The sequence below is a fragment of the Triticum aestivum genome, chromosome 4B, assembly GCF_018294505.1.
Source record: "Triticum aestivum cultivar Chinese Spring chromosome 4B, IWGSC CS RefSeq v2.1, whole genome shotgun sequence".
NCBI lineage: Eukaryota > Viridiplantae > Streptophyta > Magnoliopsida > Poales > Poaceae > Triticum > Triticum aestivum.
In genome coordinates this window covers 220,359,828-220,382,611 of record NC_057804.1, presented here as the reverse complement: position 1 = coordinate 220,382,611, position 22,784 = coordinate 220,359,828, and the positions used below count along the sequence as shown (strand labels likewise).

The 22,784-nt window shown below is 49.8% G+C and overlaps 1 long non-coding RNA gene across 1 annotated transcript; it reads left to right on the top strand.

The window, feature by feature from the left end:
* Nucleotides 1-10,447: 10,447 nt before the first annotated feature.
* LOC123091847 (uncharacterized) lies at nt 10,448-12,996 on the top strand. Its single transcript, XR_006443597.1, has 3 exons — nt 10,448-11,132; nt 11,654-11,736; nt 11,844-12,996. It is a non-coding gene; the product is annotated as an uncharacterized lncRNA (long non-coding RNA).
* The last annotated feature ends 9,788 nt before the right edge of the window (nt 12,997-22,784 follow it).

Below are 22,784 nucleotides of genomic sequence, written 5' to 3'. Positions count from 1 at the left end.
AAGGTGGCCATATCACATGATAGCTCCATACAAAATGTCATGCTCGTTGAATCTCTTGGCTACAATTTACTTTCAGTATCTAGACTTGCTGATTTCGGTATCAATGTCCTATTTACTGAAGTAGATTGCCAAGTGTTTCATAGAGATAATCATAAAATGGTCTTTACCGGTATACGTAGAGGTGATCTATACATTGTTGATTTCACTAAAAAGGCTCAACCTAGAACTTGCTTCATCGCTAAATCCTCTAAAGGCTGGTTATGGCATAGACGATTAGGTCATGTTGGCATGCGAAACCTTGGCAAGCTTATTAAAGGAAATCATATCCTTGTCGTTAACGATGTCATATTTGATAAGGATAGACTTTGCAGCGCTTGTCAAGCAGGTAAACAGGTTGGAGGAAGGCATATCGTGATGTACATCATGACCACAAGGAGGCCACTCGAACTACTTCACATGGATCTTTTTGGTCCCAACGCTTATAAAAGTATCAGTGGAAATTCTTTTGGTCTAGTTATAGTTGATGATTTTTCAAGATTTACGTGGGTTTCCTTTCTCGATGATAAATTGCAGGTTCAAAAGATCTTCAAGAACTTCGCTAGGAAGGCCCAAAATCAATTTGAAGTGAAGATCAAGAAGGTTTGAAGCGACAAAGGAACAGAGTTCAAGAACGCAAATGTGGACACCTTTCTTGACGGAGAAGGGATTTCACATGAGTTCTCGGCTACGTACACACCTCAACAAAATGGATTTGTTGAGAGGAAGAACCGAACGCTCATCAAAATGGCGAGAACGATGCTTGATGAGTACAAGACGCTGAAGCACTTTTGGGCGGAAGCGGTTGAGACGGCTTGTCACGCAACAAATCGCTTGTATCTTCACAAGCTACTCGGCAAGACGGTGTACGAGCTCCTCACCAGTAACAAACCCCAAGTTGGATACTTTCGAGTATTCGGCTCAAAGTGCTACATTCTTGATAAACACCTTCGTTCTAAATTTGCTCCTAAGTGTCATGAAGGTTTCCTACTTGGTTATGGCTCAAACTCTCATAGTTACAGTGTCTATAACAATTTCACCCAAAAGGTTGAAGAAATGCTAGACGTGAAGTTTGATGAATCTAACGGCTCGCAAGTAGAGCAATTGCCAATTGATGTAGGAGACAAAGACCCCTCGGAAGCAATCCAATAATTGTCTATTGGCAAGATTCGTCCAACGGACGTGAAGGAGAGTACCTCTTCTGTCCAAGTGGAAGCTTCCACCTCACGACAAGGTGAACCAAGAGTTGACACGGAAGCATCCACAAGTGGGACACACCAAGATGAAGAAAACAAGGAAGTGCACCAAGATGAACGCCAACAACCTCCTTCTCCACCACGACAAGAGAACGACAACATCAGCAACGAAGAAGGCCAAGAAGAAGAACAAGATGAAGAAGATGTTCAACCAAGATCCAAGCAAAAGCTTTCACGAGTTCGAGCAAGAATTGCTAAAGACCATCCCGTCGAGCAAATCTACAATGATATCCAAACTGGGAGAATCACTCGCTCTAAAACTCGTTTAGCTAACTTTTGTGAACACTATTCATTCATCTCTAGCATTGAACCTATGAAGGTTGAAGAAGCTTTGGAAGATCCGGATTGGATAAATGCCATGCATGAAGAGCTACACAACTTTGAGGGAAATCAAGTTTGTACTTTGGTTGAGAAGCCCGACAACAACCACAACATCATCAGTACCAAATGGGTGTTTCGCAACAAGCAAGATAAAGATGGACAAGTAGTTCGCAACAAAGCACGTCTCGTCGCCCAAGGCTACACTCAAGTCGAAGGTATGGACTATGGCGAGACATACACCCCTGTTGCTAGACTTGAGTCCATTCGCATCTTACTTGCCTATGCTAATCACCATGATATCACCTTGTACCAAATGGACATTAAAAGTGATTTTCTAAATGGTGAAATAGAGGAGGAAGTTTATGTTAAGCAATCTCCTGGCTTTGTCAATCCTAAGAAACCTAATCATGTTTACAAACTTCACAAAGCTCTTTACGGTCTTAAACAAGCCCCTAGAGCGTGGTATAAATGCTTGACCAAGTTCCTTATTGAAAAAGGCTTTGTAATTGGAAAAATTGATTCTACTCTTTTTACTAAAAGGATCAATGGAGAACTATTTGTATGCCAAATCTATGTTGATGATATTATATTTGGTTCTACTAACCCTCACTTTAGTGAAAAGTTTGGAAAGCTAATGTCAAAAAAGTTTGAGATGTCGATGATGAGTGAACTCAAATTCTTTCTTGGGTTGCAAATCAAGCAAACTAAGGAAGGTACCTTTGTCTCTCAAACAAAGTACACCAAGGACTTATTCAAGAAGTTCAATATGCAAGAATGCAAAGGTATGACTACACCCAGGCCTACTAGTGGACATCTTCATTTGACCAAAGATGGTGAACCAGTTGATCAAAAGGTTTATCGCTCTATGATTGCTTCATTGTTATATTATGTGCTTCACGTCCCGATATTATGCTAAGTGTGTGCATGTGTGTACGATATCAAGCTGCTCCTAAAGAATGTCATCTCAAGGTCGTTGTCGGTGTACAAAATTAGGGGCTCTCCTTTTGACCCCTTTACTTGTGCACGGGCAGTCAGAGCCACACGCCATCGCCACACATAGCGGGGCAAGGGAGGGAAGCCGGAGAGAAGCCGAAGGCTCGAGACAAACAAGGCAACATCAAGGACCAAGGCCACAAAGTGCAGATGGGCGAAGCAGGTTCCCCCGGCAAGACAATTATCGGGGGCAGCCTCCGCAGCCCCGGCAAGCCCATTGCCGGGGCAGCTCGCCCACACCAGCGGAGCGGGCCACCCTTGAGCCACGGTCTCCAACGCCAGCAACCACGTTGGGCCAGGGGCTCGGGAGGCACCTCCATGGTGGAATGCAGATCTTTGTGAAGACATAGAATGCTCGAGAACAGATGAGGATTGGAAAGCAACAATCCTCACCAAGATCCTTGCCGAAGGAATCCACAAGACCCCCGGCAAGACCCTTGCCGGGGATGCCAGCGCGCCATGGCAGGAACCTTGTCGGGCCACCCGGCAAGACCCTTGCCGGGCCACCTGACAAGACCCTTGCCACAGGTGATGGTAGTGCCACTGCGAGCCCCACACCAACCAACTCCCCGCCACTGTTCGCATGCAGCTGACATCCCAACTAGCTGGGCAGGCACTTGCGTGGCAACATGCAGCTTGCAGGCCAGCTCAGCACGCACCTACGTGGCGGCATGCAGATCTTCGTGGAGGCTCCACCATCGCGCCACCTCAGCTGCTTGCCTGCCTACGTGGCACCGCATGCATCGCTGGCCAGGGCGTGTATCGAAGCAAGGAGGAGCGGCGACGGACGGGTTGGGCCTCGCTCCCGTCCTCGATAAAGTGAGGGACACCTAAGCCATGCATTAAATGCATCTTGTCCTGTAATATGGGCGATAAGCTCGCTGCACTGTAGGCCTTTCCACCTCCTGTGTGCCACTGTGGCAGCCCCTTCGCCTATAAAAGCAGGCCCGTGGCATACAGGAAAAGGATTCAGCTCTTTCGAACCACACAACACCCGTAGCTAGTTCGAGAGCTCAAGAACACTCAATACATCCACCAAGCAGGACTAGGGTTTTACGCATCCTTGTGGCCCGAACCTGGGTAAACGATCCCCGTGTCAACTACTAATCCTGCTCTTCTCACAACCCCGCGCCCCGCAACCATAATAGGGATCCTTGTGATCCCATAGGTGTCGTTTCCCACCGACATCTTTGGCGCGCCAGGTAGGGGGCGCAATTGTGAGGATCTGGTCTAGTGGTTGACCTAGCTATTCTTCATCGCCATGGCTCCTAAGAAGAGGACGACCACGGTGATCGGTTCGTCCAAGACCGGATTGCCAGTACCAGTGCTGACCAGTAGCGGGCTAGTCGCGGATAGAACCCGTGGCGCGGCCCACGAACATTCACACCACCCTGGCGGTCCAGGCCTGGTGAGTGGCGTCGTTCGTGCGTCAGGTGACGAGCCACCAGTCGCGAGCTCCAGAGATGGAGTCGGGCCCCCCGCAGGCGGCGCGGGGCCCTCCAGGGGAGCCGCCATCCCGCCAGACGGCGGCGTGGCGGCCTCCAAGACACCAACACCGGCGCCCACGACGCCCTCTTCTCAGGTTGTGCGTGACGAGCGGCGCCGCACTGCTGGTGACCCTGGGCGCCGTCCTGGGAAGAGTCCCTTGCGCCCTTCAAATGATGAGGATGGCCAGCATGCGCGCCGAGGTGCTGACGGAGATGGCGAACGGCTGCGGGGCCGCGACGCGGCTACTTCTAATGCGGTTAGAAGTCGAGGCGCATTGCGGTCCACACAGCTTTCGCCACCACCCATGCCAGCAGAAGCCCTAGAACACGAACAGCTGCTCCTCCATTTTCCTCCCACCGGAGACAAGCTCGACGAATGGAGGGCCACCGTCCGGAGCCTCGTTGGCATCGCCAACAACGACGAGTTGCGGCCGGTGGGACCTGTAGGCCGTCGCTTCGTCGGGCCACCGCATGCCAGCGGAGGCCGGGCCGGGGGCGATGCGGCCACGGTGCACTCCCCTCCTCCATCCTGACCACCACGGGTGTCGGTCCGTCACGACGACGCTCGTGATGATATCTGCATAGCATCGTCCGACCCGCGAACCCACCGCGACCAACGCCAGGTTCATCGGGAGCGAGTTCATGAAGACGCTCGAACTACCATCTACCGTCGGCGCGATGCGCGCCACCAGTCGGATAGACGTGCGGGGCCAACTATGGACCACCCAGCACCAGGAGGCTACGGTGGCCTACCCTACGAGGTAGGTTCTCCGGCCTTCACCTGTGAGCTGCGGCAGTTCCCATGTCCCTCCCACCGCACGTTCAAACCCGATGTTGGCGAAAAGTACAACGGCAAGACTCACCCCTCGGAGTTCCTCAGCATCTACACCATCGCGATGCAAGCTGCTGGGGCCCGCGACGACAAGGTGCTTGCCAATTACTTTCTATTAGCACTTAAGCCCAATGTTATGTCATGGTTGATGCACTTGCCGGTAGACTCCATTTCTTCTTCGGCGGATCTGTGTCATGAGTTTGTTGGCACCTTTACCGGAGGCCACCAAGCTCATGGCCAGACAAGTGATCTGCATATCATCCCCCAGAAAGAAGGAGAAAACTTGCGCAAGTACATCCAAAGGTTCAGCCGACTGTAGTACAACATCCCCGACGTTCATCCTGCCACTGTAATCAGTGCATTCAATCAGAATGTGCGCAATTGTAAGATGCGGGAGGAGCTGGCAATGAACAAGGTCAGGGATGTGGCCGAACTTTATGTTCTAGCCGATCGATGCGCTCGCGCTGAAGAGGGAAGGAAGTACACTGGCGAAGACGCCGGAGCGGAAACCGACTCCTCGGATGATACCGCCGCCCCGGCGAAGAAGGGTCGGCGCCGTAACAAGAAGCGCAGTGGCAAGACCATGCTTGCCATCGAGGGATCCGACGACAGTTGCGCCACCAAGAAACCCAAGGTAAGTGACCCCGGCAAGGAGGTTGTCGGGTGTGCCGCTTGTCGGGCCTTTGTGGCTGCCGACAAGCCAAGAGGTTCCTACAAGCAGTATTGCAAGATCCAACGCACCAAAGGCCATGATCTCCAGAACTACCAACAAGTGGAGCTGCTCGTTGAAAATAAGAAAGCCGAGTATGAGCGGCGGGACAAAGAGAAGGGTCAAGAGGGTGCCGAAGGATCCGACAAGAAGCGTGGCGGCCAAGGAGGCCGTCGCGGCAAAGATAATCAGCAAGAGAGGCCCGCTCGGGGCCGCGACAAGAAGCAGGAAGACGATGATCATGACGAGGGCGATGAGTCCGGTGACCACGAGTTCCAGAAAGCCACAAAAGCCATGTGGGTCGATGGTGGCGCCTCGCTGCATACATCCCACCGCTACCTCAAGCAGTGGGCGCGTGAGATCACAGCGGTGGAGCCATCATTCGACGCACAGAAGCCGATGAGGTGGTCCAGCACGCCTATCATCTTTGACACCGAGGACCACCCTGACCGCACTACCACGGTCGGGTGCTTGCTATTGTTGGTCTCACCAACAATCCGCAACCTCAAGGTGACGAAGATGCTGGTTGACGACGGGGCCGGTCTGAACTTGATCTCGCCCTTTGTGATCAAGAGACTGAAAATCCCGGATGGAGACCTCGAGGAGACGTGCATGTTCCAAGGGATCAACCCGGGGAGAAGCCAGCCAAAGGGAAAGGTCACACTGCCCGTGACGTTCGGAGGCGAGCTAAACCACAGAACGGAGAGGATTGTCTTCGATGTAGCCGAGATCCCCTTTCCCTACAACGGGATCCCCGGCCGCCCGGCGCTAGCCAAATTCATGGCGGTTTCACATTACGCCTACAACATGTTGAAGATGCCCGGGCCGATGAACATCATCACCGTCCCCTCCAACAAGAAAGATGTGTTGATTTGCACCGACCAACTCTATCGGGAAGCAGTTGCAGAAGCTGCCGCCAAGGCACCTACTCCTGCCGACGGAGCCCCGAGAGGGAAGAAGACTGGCGAGACCCCTTGCACCTACTTCAGGAAGCGCACCTCTTCGGGGTGTTGCGCTCCCGTTGAGGAAGTGCCAAAGAGCTCCGCCGGCAAGAACAAGAAGTCCAGAGCTGCACCACCCGAGACCAAGAAGGTGCCCATCAAGGAGGATGGCGCGGGGGGAGCTTTCACCATAAGCTCCACCCTCGATAGCAAATAGGAAAGCGAGCTCGTCACTTTCCTGCGGGGAAATGTCGATGTGTTTGCATGGCAAGCTTCCGACATCCCCGGCATTCCCAGGGAAGTGATTGAGCACCATCTTGCTGTCTGTCCTCATGCGCGGCCAGTCAAGCAGAAGGTCAGGAAGCAAGCTCCGGAGAGGCAGGAGTTCATCACAGAGGATATAAAAAAACTAGAGGCGGCAGGCTTGGTAAGAGGAGTACTCCATCCGACGTGGTTGGCTAATCCGATAGTGGTGCGCAAGGCAAACGGGAAGTGGAGACTGTGTATTGATTACACGGACATTAATAAGGCTTGTCCAAAGGATACCTTCCCGTTACCACACATTGACCAGATTGTTGACTCCACGGCTGGGCGCGACCTGTTATCATTCCTCGAGGCCTACTCGGGATACCACTAGATCTTCATGACAAAAGAGGACGAGGAGAAGACAGCATTCATCACCCCATGTGGTATGTATTGCTTTTTACGGATGCCTTTCGGGTTGAAGAGTGCTGGCTCAACCTTTGCAAGAGCGGTCCAAATTGGTTTTGAGCCACAGCTACATAGAAATATGGAAGCTTATATGGATGACATAGTGGTCAAAACCAAGGACAAAGCAACACTCGTGCAAGATCTGGAGGAAACATTTGCAAACCTGCGCAAGATCAACCTCAAATTGAACCCTGAGAAGTGTGTCTTCGGCGTCCCGTCTGGCAAGCTTCTCGGGTTTTTTGTGTCCCAGCACGGGATTGAAACAAACCCAGATAAGATCAAGGCCATCGAGCAGATTGAGGCACCCAAATGGATCAAGGACGTGCGTCGGCTCACTGGTTGCGTTGCTGCCATGAGCCGGTTTATCTCCAAGTCCGCAGAGCGTGCCCTTCCTTTCTTCAAGATCTTGAAGAAAGCAGGCCGGTGGAGTGGACCCCAGAGGCCGAGGCAGCGCTGTAGGATTTGAAGAAATACCTCTCCTCTACCCCAGTACTAGTTGCGCCCAAACCACAAGAACCATTGTTGCTTTATCTAGCGGCAACAAATCAGGTGGTTAGCGCCGCACTAGTAGCGCAGAGAAAGGTCGACGAAAAGGCAGTAGCAGAGCCAATAGATGGCAAGCGGGAACCCTCTCCAGCAGGGCTCGATCCCGGCAAGACTGAGTCCCCGGCAGAGGCTGACACCAATGTGACAGGGCCCACGCAACCGGGTGAAGGGGCGTAGAAGAAGAAAATGATACAGAACCCAGTTTACTTTGTCAGCTCCCTCTTGCAGGGGGCTAGGTCGAGGTACTCAGGTGTGCAAAATCTGCTCTTCGGCCTCCTTATGGCTTCGAGGAAGCTATGCCATTACTTCAAAGCGCACGAGATCACGGTGGTCACCCGCCTCCCATTGCAACGGATAGTGCACAACCCATATGCAACGGGGAGGATCGTGGAATGGGCCCTGGAGCTGTCAAGTTTCGGTTTGAAGTTCGAAAGTACCTCGACGATTCAGAGCAGAGTCTTGGCGGAGTTTGTTGCAGAATGGACCTCGACGCCCGACGAAGAGGTGCAGGAGACCACTCTCCCCGGCAAGGAAATGAGTCGCAACTGGATCATGTACTTTGATGGTGCCTTCTCGCTGCAAGGCGCCGGTGCGGGTGTGCTGCTTGTTGCGCCCACCGGAGAGCAACTCAAGTATGTCATCCAGATGCATTTCCCCAGGGAGATGTCAACCAACAACACCGCCGAGTATGAGGGTTTGCTTGCCGGTCTCAGGATCGCGGCAGACCTTGGAGTTAAAAAGCTCATCGTCAGGGGCGACTCATAGCTCGTCGTCAAGCAGATCAACAAAGATTATAAAAGCCCGTTGATGGAAGCTTACGTAGATGAGGTGAGGAAACTGGAGGAGCTCTTTGACGGTATACAAGCAGAGCATGTCCCTCGGACGGAGAACGACATCACCGACTACCTGTCAAAGCGCGCTGCCCTCAAGCTACCTGTGGAACCAGGTACTTTTGTGCTTCAGTTAACTCAACCATCCATTGAGCCGTCAACCGGGCAGAGCAAACGGAGGAAGCTAGGCCCCGGCAAGTACTTCCCAACCGAGCTCCCCGGAGCCGCCCGCGAAGATGTTGCCATGGATGCCAATCCTGCCGCAGGGCAACCGACTCTGGTAGGACCTCAGGTCATGGCCGTAGAGACGGCCGCTCCCGTGGCAGGAGAGATGCCTTTGGTCCTTGCCGTCGAGCCATAGGCTCCGGCTTGGGCACAACACACCGTTCGTTTCCTCCAAAAAGGAGAGCTTCCTAAGGAGCAGGAAGAGGTAGAAAGAGTAGCCCGCCGGTCTGCTCTGTACCAATGCGTTGATAATGTATTGTACAGAAAAATACTGAATGGGGTGAAATTAATGTACATCTCCAGGGAGGAAGGACTGAAGCTGTTGGCGGAGATACACGGAGGCATATGTGGCTCCCACATAGGGTCGAGGGCCCTTGCCGGCAAGGCTTTCCGGCAAGGCTTCTTCCAGCCCACCGCCCTCCAGGATGTGACGGCACTAGTAACCAAGTGTGAAGCGTGCCAGTTCCATTCAAAGACGCTTCATCAACCAGCTTGAGGAAGATCGTCTCTGGGCGGCTGTGAGAGCAGCACGCTACCAGCAAGCCTTGCGCCGCTACCATAGCCGCAAGCTTCATGCCCAGAGCTTTGAGGAAGGCGACCTTGTTCTTCGGCACGTTCAGTCGGCCAACAATTCCAACAAGTTGACGCCAAAGTGGGAAGGCCCTTATCGGGTAACACGAGTCACCAGGCCCGGTGCAGTCCGGTTGGAGACCAAAGATGTCGTTCCAGTGAGCAACTCCTGGAACATCGAGCATCTTCGCAAGTTTTACCCATAAGGCGCGGTTGCCGGGTGTCCAGGCAAGCCACCCTTTTGTGCAAGCCTTGCCGGCAAGGCATGTAACCCTTTGTACAAAGCCAACACTACTGGAAACTGGGAATTTGCCATCAGCCGGCTCTTTGCCATCTGCCAGCTGATGGGAAAGAACGTCTTTGCCATCTGCTTATAAAAAACAGATGACAAAGAACTGACAGATGGCAAAGAACATGGTTGCCATCAGCCATTTCTTTGCCATCTGCTAGTGGATGGCAAATAATCTTTGCCATCAGCCAGCAGATGGCAAAGAGGTGGGTAGGGGTCCAGTGCTGTAATGGTCTGTCAACCCACCTCTTTGCCATCTGCCAGCAGATGGCAAAGAATCTTTTCCATCTGTTGGCAGATGGCAAAGAAGTGGGTGGGGCCCAATGGATGACGGCGCTGTAACGGCCCAGTAGCCCCACCTCTTTGCCATCTGCCAGCCGCTGGCTGATGGCAAAGAGGTCTCTTCTAAAAAAAATTGTCCTCCCCTCTCTCCCAGCCCGGCCCCTCCCCTCTCTCTCTCTCCCAGCCCGGCCCCACCCCTCTCTCTCTCTCCCTACCTCACCCACCCATCACTTGTCAAAAAAAAAAACGGAATCAATAAGTCCCGAACGTGCCAGGTTTTAGCAATTCACTCCGAACGCACTCATCGCCGTCCATCGTGGTGCACGAATTTTGAAGCTCTGGAGCTTGACAGGTCAGCAACCAAAGTCGTTCAGGGATTCTTTTGCTCAACCCGAACGTTTATTCCTCCCACCGCACGTCTCTCTCCTTATTCACTCTCTTTCCTTATCCACTCCCACAGCCACACCACTTGTTTTACTCAGCTCGAGAGTGAGGAGGAGGACGAGCGCCGCGGTGCTCGTCGATGTGAAGCTCTAGGACGGCGCACTCCGGGTCCCCGCCGACCGGCTCAAGCGGGGCGAGTGGCCGCAGCGGCCGTCGAGGCCGCCTCCGTCTGCGTGCACATCGACTGCTCAACCTGGCGGCCATCATCGAGTTTGGCGCGCTCCGGGTCCGCGCCGACCGACTCAACGGGGCGACGTGGGCGGAGAGCGAGCGCCGCCTGCTTGCCCGCGCGGACGTCGAGGCCGCCTCCGTCTGCGCGCACCTAGCCGCCGTCCATGACCACTGATGTGGCTGCTCTAGTCGCTCGGTGCGACTATCACCTCCGATGCGGCTATTACCTCCGATGCGGCTGGGCGTCCTTGCCGTAGCCGCAGCCGGGGGGGGGGGGGGGGGGGGGGGGGAGGGCAGCGCACCCTATGGCTTCAAGATTGTGGAGGCGCACTACTCGATGACGGGCGTGGCGGTCCTCCGCATCATGTTTTTGCTGCAAGGCTGCAGGGAGTCCATGCTCGTCGTTGTTCGCCAGGTGACACCGCAGCCGCAGGTCGAGCTTGACCACCATGGCGAACTACAAAAGGCATTTGGATCCTTCCACTGCAGGTGGCAACATCCTCAACCCCCCGTCTTTTTTTCATTTTTGTTAGTTTGATTATCTGCAAATTGATGTTCCATGACCCAGTAGAGGCAGATCCGAATTTTGTGTTTAGATTTCTCACCCCCAATTGCATCCCATGACCCAGTAGACTAGTACAGATGACATGCCATGACCCAGTGCACTAATCTCAACTGTTCAATATCTTAACTTTGTATAGATGAATCTTAACCATTAGTTTTCTATTGTTTTAAGTATATAATAGATAGATAGATTGGGTTAAAATGATGCTTGTTTTTGGCATTGACATTGGCTGTCGAGCAGGAAATCACTGCTGCTATGACTAACCAAATCATACCCGTTTGCCCGCACCTTTTGTCTCTGTTCCTAGCAAAGCCTCCCACTAAACTTGGTCAAAAATTTATGGTATTTGTAATGCAACATGGAAAATTAGATTGCTCTGTTTCTCTTTTCAGCACAGCAAGTCGATACCATCTGTGGCCTAACATTTTTAACTTTTCTCTCTCAGTTATTGGGTTCTTTGTACGCTTTGAAGATGATAGTGTCGATTCAGCAAAAGTGGTCAAACAGTGGAATGTCAAAATCATATCTGTGAGTGGGAGGAATTTTTCATATGTTTTCTTGGTTATTGTAATCAAATTCTATTTTGCTCCCACTTACAGCTGCTTTATTAATTGTGTTATTAACCTATGGTGCAGATAAGCAAGAATAAAAGGCATCAAGACAGACCGGCTGCTCTGGAGGTGTGGGATCGGCTGGATGAATTTGTGCGGGCTGTACGTGTCTCTCTGGCTTAATGACGCGGTGCTGCTGCTGCTACAAGGCGCTACCAAAATTTTAAATTAAGAATTTGTTGGTGGTGATTCATTTTAATTTTATTGGCACGTTGCATCTTTCAACAAGCTAATGTTTGGTATGACAAAACTACAGGGAACGGCACATCCTCATATTACAAAGATAGAATCTATAAGGTTTTACTCTTTTGTCCATTCTGATTATGTTTTCTTGAAGCAAGACTTAATTACTCCATGGTCCATACAGTGATAGTTCATACACAGCCTAACAGTATTTCCTTGACATTTTGTTTTCTTTCATTTTCAACTCCCAGTTGTTTATACAGAATTATAGATATAATAGTAGAAGTCGTCAGTGACAACTTCCTGTTGCACCTGCTTCTTACCACGGGCACATGCATGCAAAGGTTCTGTCAAAAGCCATCTACGCATGTGTTTTTCCACTCCATATCACCGAAAAGCAACGGTATCTTTCTGGTGCCACCACCAACAGGTATTGTTAGTTCTGTTGCCTCCAATCTTAGTAGTAGTCGTCTCTCTGCATCTCAGTCAAATTGTACACTTTCAACTTTCTCAAGCATTCGGCCAAAGTGGAGATCAATATATCAACTAGCATAATTGCTTGCTTTCATACAGCAAGGTATGAACATAGCTATGCATTTTGCTGGTCTCCTTGGAAATTTCTTATTTATCTTTCCTAAGGTGTTGATTAGATTTATTTTTTTGTCTGAAAAATCATAAAGGAAAGAAACAAATAAATCTCTACAAGTTGTTGTCGCTCATACTTGTGAACTATTTTTAGCAGTAGTATAAAAATATCATTTGTTATCACTAATGGGATAAGTAGAATTTGGTTATCTAATAGGAGTTATATTTATTTTTATTTATCTTTCCTAAGGTGTTGATTTGATTAAAAATCTGATTCATCATAAAGGAAAGACTCTGGGTTGTTATCGCTCATTTTGTGAACTATTTTAGCGGTAGTCTAAAAATACCATCTGTGGTCACTAATGAGATCAAGGGAATTTGGTTATCTAATAGTTGTATTTATTTTATTCCAAACTCGCACGCTAGAATTAGTAGCTTCATTTGTTTCCGTTTGTGCACCTGCCAGCAATAATATTTTTTAAGCAATATTAAAGAGCTGGTCCATTGCTGAAAACTAATTTCATTTTCTCACCGTGTATGCAATTTTGCACTATTTATTTAATGAAAACTTCAATCCTGTCTTGCATCAATCTTCATCTTGCAAAATTAAATCACCTCTCCAATATCTGCCTCTAACAAATACTCATGTTTATCAAATCATCTTTAGTATTCATGTATATGAGAACCATCTTCAGTGCTATATGGCAATATGACTAATCTTCAAAGTACATATACTGCAAATCCCGTCTTTTTTAGTGCGTGTACTTAACTGCAATGCCAATTTGTTGTGAACATCCCAAAATAGACAGTGTTACATTAGTAAAGAAAAACAACTTTCTTATGGTTACTGAAACCAATCCGTTTAATATTTAGAAGCTCACGCAACATGTCCCGCAGCAACGCGCGGGGTATCCATCTAGTATATACATGGATGTGCGTACATGGCCAGGACTTATGTACGTGTCTGACCTGCCCTCTTTTACTTTTTCTTAGCATGAGGTCTGGACAACTGCTTATGTGTGTACGTGATCATGACTCTTTTTGATGGGCTATTTCTAATTCTTTCTATTTTTTTAAGGGAATATTTCTAATTCTTTCTATGTCCCATTTTGTAGAAAGCTTGGGTTGATGGAGTGCTTGTCTTTAGTTTTTTTTTTTGACTTTGTGAAACTTGCTACCTATGATGAAACTTTGTAATATTGATGAAACTATGTATATGTATGGATGAAACTTGCTACTATTGGTAAACTATTGGTAACATGTGTTGTATATGTGTTCGATATATATGTGTTCATGACTATTGGTAATATGTGTTGAATATGCTATATTGGTCATATAAATATATTTGTGTTTGATTTTCTGTGAAAATGAATTGATATAAGAAAATATATATTAAATGGGGCAATATATGCACTTTGCTATCTGCTGGCAGATGGCAAAGAGCTTTGCCATCAGCTGGCAGATGGTAAAGAGGCAACGTGTCATCTACATGTAAAATTTGGGCTGGCCTATTTGGGCCCTTTACCATCTGCCAACAGATGGCAAAGAGCTTTGCCATCTGCTGGCAGACGGCAAAGCATGCAGCCTTTGCCATCTGCTGGCAGACGACAAAGTATGCCGTTAGCCTTCTAACAGGGCTAACCCCGTTAGCCACAGGCTCTTTGCCATCAGCCAGCAGATGGCAAAGAAGCCTTTACCGGCAGGCTTTCAGACGAACTGTTTGCCATCTGCTGGCAGATGGCAAAGCCTTTGCCATCCGCCGACCATGCCTTTTCCATCTGCCATGGCAGATGGCAAAGTGCCAGATTCCAGTAGTGCAAGCGCAGACCTGAGCATAAATAAACGAAGCGCTAGCGCCCTAAGTTATAGCATGAATGCTAGGTTCAGTCTCTTCCTTGGTTAGAGTTGATAGTGCTTAGCCGCGGCTAACCCCTAGCTTAGAGGTTGAGTGCGCGTATGTCTGTTCTTGTCTATCTTCTTTTGTTCACAGGGCATATAAGTATTCTTGCCGAGCTATTTTGGGAGAAAGGGGATGGACCGACGTCCGGGCCCTGTCAAGCCAAGGTTGCTGGGGGCTGCAAGGACAAGGATCCATCCGCGGCAAGACAAGGTCGCCGGGGGCTGCAGAACCAGATAAGTTCCCTATCCTCTATCATGCATTTCGTTATGGACTGGGGTATGTGAAACCTCGTTTTATCCCTTGTCTACCGTGCTCCCCTCTTTCCGTACCCCAGGACTATCTCCTGGGGCCGAATTTGGTCGTAGTTGCGGCAGCAAGGAGATGGAACGAGGAGCCTAAGCCCGCCTCATCCCTGCCTCCGACAAGGGCGTGAGAAAGCTCGAGTGAAGTGGGGAGACCGCAAGCCCTATTGCCGGGCGAAAAACTTTTGTTTTAAATAACAAGGATTCACTCCTAGTCGTGGGTTCCGCCCACAAACGAAAAACCCGGCAAACATCCCTTTTTCATTAAAAAACATCCCATACAAGTACGGTTCATACGAAATGAAAAATATGAGCGAGGGGATTACAAGCTCTAAAGTTAACAAAGGCCCGAAGGCTTACTAGACTAAAAAGAGATAAAATGCCAGTAATTCCTTTCTTGCCCCTCTCCTCAGGAAATGGAACAAGAAAGCAGAAGGGCAAAAGGGGCACCTAGGCAAGCTACGGGTGGCAGAAGAGACCAAGGGAACATCTCGGTGGCCGTCCAAAGGCTGGATGGTGATGGCAGCGCCGGAGGAAGAGCTCGAAGACGAGGCGGTAGGACGTCAATATGCGACGAAGGCGTTGGTACACGCGTACTCCGACTTGACGGCCTAGCCGCCCGCCCTCTTCCTCTTCTGCAGCCTCCCAACGCCAACCGCCCAAGGAGACGACCCCGAGAAGTTCAAGGAGTTGGCGACATGGATGATGGGGTCGCCGGTGCCGCCCGGACTGGCACCCGACCCCTAGTCGGACCCATCATCCTGCCGCCCGTTGCCCTTACCGTCGCTGCTGTTGTCTTCCTCGCCACTCTCGCTTGAGGAGGAATCTTCATTGTCAGAAGAGCTCTCCACACATCACCTCGCGCGAGTCCCAAAGTGCCCAAAGATCTGGATAGAGAGGAGGCCACCCTCCATTAGTTTGAAATGGAGAGTGAGCCCCTCCATCAAGCTGTGGATGTGAGCAAAGGTCTTCCACCCCCGGCGGAGATACATGACGTGAGGGCGGGAAACTCGACGTCGGCCCATGTACCACTGTTCCCACAACCCCTCATATGCAGCCGTAATGCCTGTGGCGGATCCAGCTCTATCTCCCGCGCAAATGGAGTGGGAGGCGAAGACGACGACGTGGTGGCTGGCGCACCCTAACAAAGAACTCACAGGGGTTGTCCCTGACGTGGCCCTCCATAGGAGGAGGGGCCGCTGGCGGAGGCGAGGCCGACCTGCTGCCCCGTCCTCCTCTCCCTCGAGCGCCACGACAGCCTCGACCTCGCCCCCTCCCCCTCCCTCTTGCGGCCCGCTCCACCACTATGAGCCCCTGGGGAGGGGCGATGCATTGTCGAGCCGAGACCCTCGCCTCCACCGATGAAGCATCGCCACGCCCCTCGCCATGGTAGAAGAAAGGAGGAAGCGGGAATGGGGAGAAGCAGATGGCAAAGGATTGAGAGGCGCCGTTCCTCCCGCTCCCCTCTTTATAAAGGGGCGAGGGCGAGGCTCGGCCGCCCCCTCTCGGCCAATCCGGCCCGTTGAAGTGACAACAAGCGGGGACGTCGACCACCCTCCCCGCTCCATTGAAGGCGCGTGGGAATCGACCCAAGCACGCGCACGACTTCCCACATCCCGCGCTCCTGTCATTCGCTCTGCATCGTGCATGCAGTGAACGTGGCACAAGGGATAGGCGCAGTGGGACGCGTGGAGCGACGGTTTCTAAGTGAGGGCAGTAAATGAGCAGCGGCCCTGCGGTCTCAAAGAGACACACAAGCCGCTTCTTTACTTTCCACCACAGGATGACGCCATCATGCTTCCGTCATGTGCGCGCATGACCCCCATGATGCGTGTTCAACGCAGGTCATGGGGAAGCACAGTAGACGGAGCAGTTACCGCAGTAAAATCCACCCGCCTGCCCGCGCACCGTTCTGGGCCTGGCCCGACAACATGTCGCGCTTATGTATGGCCCAGGCCCGGGGGCTCCTGTCGGTGTACAAAAGTAGGGCTCTCCTTTTGACCCCTTTACTTGTGCACAGGTAGTCAGAGCCACGCGCCATTGCCACACATAGAGGGGCAAGGGAGGGAAGCCGGAGATAAGCCGAACGCTCGAGACAAACAAGGCAACATCAAGGACCAAGGCCACAAAGTGCAGATGGGCGAAGCAGGTTCCCCTTGCCGGGGCAGCTCGCCCACACCAGCGAAGTGGGACACCCTTGAACCACGGTTTCCAACGCCAGCAACCACGTTGGGCCAGGGGCTCGGGAGGCACCTCCATGGTGGCATGCAGATCTTTGTGAAGACATAGAATGCTCGAGATCAGATGAGGATTGGAAAGCAACAATCCTCACCAAGATCCTTGCCGAAGGAATCCACAAGACCCCCGGCAAGACCCTTGCCGGGGACGCCAGCGCGCCACGGCAAGACCCTTGCCGGGCCACCCGGCAAGACCCTTGCCAGAGGCAACGGTAGGGACACTGCCAGGCCCGCACCAACCAACTCCCCGCCGCCGTTCGCATGCAGCTGCTAGCCCAACCAGCTAGGCAGGCACCTGCGTGGCAACATGCAGCTTCCAGGCCAGCTCAGCACGCACCTACGTGGCGGCATGCAGGTCTTCATGGAGGCTCCACCACCTCTCCACTTCAGCTTCTTGCCTACCTACAGGGCACCGCATGCATCGCTGGCCAGGGCGCGTGTCCAAGCGAGGAGGAGTGGCGACGGACAGGACGGACCTCTCTCCCGTCCCCGATAAAGTGAGGGACACCTAAGCCATGCATTAAATGCATCTTGTCCTGTAATACGGGCGATAAGCTCGCAACACTGTAGGCCTTTCCACCTCCTGTGTGCCACTGTGGCAGCCCCTTCGCCTATAAAAGGAGGCCGTTGGCATACAGGAAAAGGATTCGGCTCTTTCGAACCACACAGCACCAGTAGCTAGTTCGAGAGCTCAAGAACACTCAGTACATCCACCAAGCAGGACTACGGTTTTACGCATCCTCGCGGCCCGAACCTGGGTAAATGATCCCCATGTCAACTACTAATCCTGCTCTTCTCACAACCCCGCGCCCCGCAATCGTAGTAGGGATCCTTGTGATCCCATAGGTGTCGTTTCCCACCAACAGCCATGAAAAGGATAGTGAGATACTTAATCCATACACCAAATTTTGACATTTGGTATCCCAAGAGGTCCTCTTTTAATCTTGTTGGCTACTCCGACTCGGAGTATGCTGGTGACAAGGTTGATAGAAAGTCCACTTCGGGTACTTGTCAATTTCTTGGTAGATCTCTTGTGTCTTGGTCTTCTAAGAAACAAAACTCGGTATCCTTATCCACCGCTGAAGCAGAATACATTGCCGCTGGTTCATGTTGTGCTCAATTACTTTGGATGACCCAAACTCTTAAAGATTATGGGATATATGTGAAACATGTTCCATTACTTTGTGACAATGAAAGTTCTATCAAGCTTGCTCACAATCCCGTGCAACATTCTCGAACTAAGCATATTGAAGTTCGTCATCATTTCATTGAGATCATGTTGCCAAAGGGGACATTAATCTTAAGCATGTTCGCACCGAAAAGCAATTAGCATATATATTCACTAAACCACTTGATGAGAAAGTGTTTTGCAGGTTAAGAGGTGAATTGAACATCATTGATGCTTCAAACTTGGAGTAGGAACTCCATTTGATACATGCAAGGCATGAGCCTATGACTAATCCTTGATATTTCTTTTATGATGATAATCTTATGTCTTGGATATATTTGCACCTTGCATGTTATCTAACCCGTCAAGGTACTTGGATGAATCTAAATCTATGAGATTGCAACTTAGTCACATCTTGAGTGATCTCTACATCACCAAATCTCTACACAATGGTGGTTGAAGACAAGGAATCATGAAACCATTCAAACATATCCTTTGACAAATTCTGTGTTGAGTTTCATGATTGTCATTTTGGATACACGAGTGCTCTTCCTTGCAAAAACTAACCCATATAGGTAGATGAACTCAAATTCCAAAGTGGTGCTCCCAACTCTTGATGAGCAACATCAACCTTGAGCAACCCACATAAGTTCAACTACATGATCACGATTAACACCACCACCCAAGGTATATCATTCCATCTTAGAGAAGCTTTACTTCAAGTCATGAGTCAAAGCAACTCGAAAAGATGTGAATACATCAAGATGCTTAAACGAAAAATGGTAACCCCATTTTGAGCTCCAACGATGAGTATGACCTATGATCAAGTGATCTCACTTGACTCCTAAGTCAATATACTCTAGCATAGGTGACTTTGTCGCCGACCAATTCTAGATGAAGTTTTCTTGTGTTCTTTTCTGTGCTCTTGCATTTGTCTCATGCATATTTGTTTCCCCTTTTAATTTTTTTTCAAAAAAAAATAACTTCATCTAGATTTCTTTAATGTTTCTTCTCTTTTATTTTCTGTTCTGCATTCCCTGCATCCAATTCATTGGAAGTCTTTCAGTTAATTCCTTTCAAATCCTTGTGAGATCTTACTTGTCTAGTGAGCTGAGGAGACAAGTGTTTTCTCTATAATGAATTTGGTCACACCGGTCCATTGCCTTCGGTCCAACCGAAACCTCTCGGTGCAACCGAAGCATAAAACTCGGAGCCACCGATTTCCCTATAGGAAAGACACCTTGCCACTTGTTTCTGCATTCTTTTTGATCCAGCTCCACTAAATGATTCTTATCCTCTACCAGTATCACATTCAACTTGCTGCTTTGTTCTGTGACTCAAGGACCAAACCCATTCGTGACAAAAATCCAGAAGGACCCTTCTTGGAAATTGATGTCAAAGGGGGAGAGAGAGATCACATCAAAGCTTAATCATATCTATAGGAGGAGAGAATACTCAAGGGGAGAGAGAGTAATCATCAAGGACCCCAGATGCTTGGTGTTCAAGAGGAGAGAAGTCACATGTCTTTAAGAGGGGAAAGACATGTTTATATGTGCTTGTTTCATTTGCTCTGTTTATTTTCTTTGAGCTATGATTTTGCTCTGATTTTCTATTCCCTATGTTCTCCCAGTATCCCATGCTGGATTCAGGGGGAGCAAGACTTCTAAGGGAAGGAAGTCCTTGAATTCGTTGCACAACTTTACCTTTGGGGACATGTACATATCCAATGGAGTACTCGGTACTCACTCTCTACATGTCATCCCAGTCTCGATTCTCTTGTGGTTTCTTTTGTTTGCTCTGGCCAGCAGGTGTATCTGTGTTATCTAACCTTGTTTATGCAGGTTCATTCCATCCTAAGCCAACTCAAGACCACAAGGTAAGTATATGCATCACAGCCATGTTTATGAGGATCTCTTGCTGATGTACATACTGTTTGCAAGAAGGACTCATGAGCATGAAGGTACATTTCCCATATTCACATCTTTTGCTCTGATGCATATATCCAAGATACATGTAACACATTGCTTACTTTGTCATGCTTATGCATTAACATGCTCCTATATTCCATATTTACAAGATTGCATACATGTAGGGGGAGCCTATGCATGTTACATGTCTTTCCAAAGCTTTACTTGTTATTCTCTATATCTTTATCTAAAGCTTTGATGTATGTTGTCATCAATTACCAAAAAGGGGGGATTGAAAGCACAAGTGCTCCCTGGGTGATTTTGGTAATTAATGTCAACGTATCTCTTATTGGACTAACACTTTTACCTAGTATGTTTCTGTTAAGTTCAGCAATGAAGTGGCATGGACTAGAGGATGTGGAACCCCTTTGGGATGCTAAGGACAAAGCATTGGCTCAAGCTCCAAGCACAAGACTCTACTCTTTCTATTTTAGTGATCCAAGATCACATTGAGTCTATAGGAAAAGCCAATACTATCAAGAGGGGATGAGGTGTTGCTTAATGGCTTGCTTTCTCAAAGTGCGTAGTGATATGCTCCAAAGCCCTCAACTACCTTCTCATATCCACATATGTCCCAAACCAAAAATCCAACTCGGCCCCACCAATTCTTTCCATCCGGCGCCACCAAGTTCAGATGTCATAGCCACTGCCACAAGCCCTAGGCAAATGGGTCTCACCGATAGGGATCTCAGTCTCACCGAGATGGGGTTGTAATTTCTCTGTGTATGTCCATTACCAAAATCGGTCTCACTGAGTTTGAGTAATCGGTACTACCGAGATTACAATGCAAACTGTCTGTTCCTCTTCGTAACAATTCGGTCCAACCGAGATGAGCGAATCGGTCCCACCGAGTGTGCCTGACCAACTCTCTGGTTAGCTTATTACCAAAATCGGTCCCACCGAGTTTGAGTAATCGGTCTCACCGAGATTATGTTATGCCCTAACCGTAACCATATCGGTCCTACCGAGTTGCATGTCGGTCCCACCGAAAATCCTAACGGTCACATGATTTGCTAGATCGGTCCGACCAAGTTTCTCAATTCAGTCCCACCGAGATTGGTAAGTTGTGTGTAACGGTTAGATTTTGTGTGGAGGCTATATATACCCCTCCACCCACTCTTCATTCGTGGAGAGAGCCATCAGCACATGCCTACACTTCCAACATACATTTTTTGAGAGAGAACCACCTACACTTGTGTTGAGGCCAAGATATTCCATTCCTACCATACGAATCTAGATCTCTAGCCTTCCCCAAGTTGCTTTCCACTAAAATCTTCTTTCCACCAAATACAAATCCTGTGAGAGAGAGTTGAGTGTTGGGGAGACTATCATTTGACGCAAGAGAGCAAGGAGTTCATCATCAACACACCATTTGTTACTTCTTGGAGAGTGGTGTCTCCTAGATTGGCTAGGTGTCACTTGGGAGCCTCTGACAAGATTGTGGAGTTGAACCAAGGAGTTTGTAAGGGCAACGAGATCGCCTACTTCGTGATGATCTACCCTAGTGAGGCAAGTCCTTCGTGGGCGACGGCCATGGTGGGATAGACAAGGTTGCTTCTTCGTGGACCCTTCATGGGTGGAGCCCTCCGTGGACTCGCGCAGCCGTTACCCTTTGTGGGTTGAAGTCTCCATCAACGTGGATGTACGATAGCACCACCTATCGGAACCACGTCTCAAAAATCTCCGTGTCTCCACATTGCGTTTCCACACTCCAATCCCATCCCTTTACATTCTTGCAAGTGTCATGCTTTACTTTCTGCTGCTCATATACTCTTTGCATGCTTGCTTGATATGTATTGTGATTGTTAAACTTGTGCCAAAACTCCTCTTCAACCTAAAGAAATTAAAAATCGCAACCTTTTCACTTAGTGTCTAATCACCCCCCTCTAGACACCTCTTCTCGATCCTTTCACGTTGTCTACCACAAAATACCTAGATGACTTGCAAATGGGACAATAGTTCAAGTCTGCATATGTCAGGGAAACCAATCACCTATGGGGTCACAAGGATCCCTTTTATGTTCGGCGAGGGGTTAGTTGCACGAAGAGGAGGTCGAGTCGTTAGCACATAGAGGATTTTTATCCAGGTTCGGGGCGCTCGGATGCATAATACCCTAGTCCTGCTTTATCTGGTTATGTGTGTGTTCTTGAGTTCTTGAACTAGCTATGGTGCGTGCTTTGTCCAAAAGTCCGAATCCTCCCTTTGTGCACCTTGGGCCTCCTTTTATAGACAAAGGGGTTGCCAAAGTGGCACACATGAGGTGGCAAGCTACAGCTGAATGAGCTTATCGCTTGATCAACGTAGGACATGCACATTTAATGCATTGCCTACATGTACTCGCGCTTTATTAGGGACGGCAACAGAGGCCATCCCGTCCTTCACCGCTCCTCCTCGCCTCGCCACACGTCCAGGCCGATGAGGCATGCAGCGCCACGCTAGCCAACCAGCTGTTGTGTTGGAAAAGTGGTAGGTTTCCATGAAGATCTGCATGCCGCCTTGTAGGTGTCTGCTTAGCTGGCATGGTTATCGTCATATTGAAGTGGTGGTGAGGTGGCAAAACCTTGCCGAGCGCGGGCCTGGCCGCGGCCCATCGATCGTCCCCGGCAAGGCTTGCCGGGGCCCT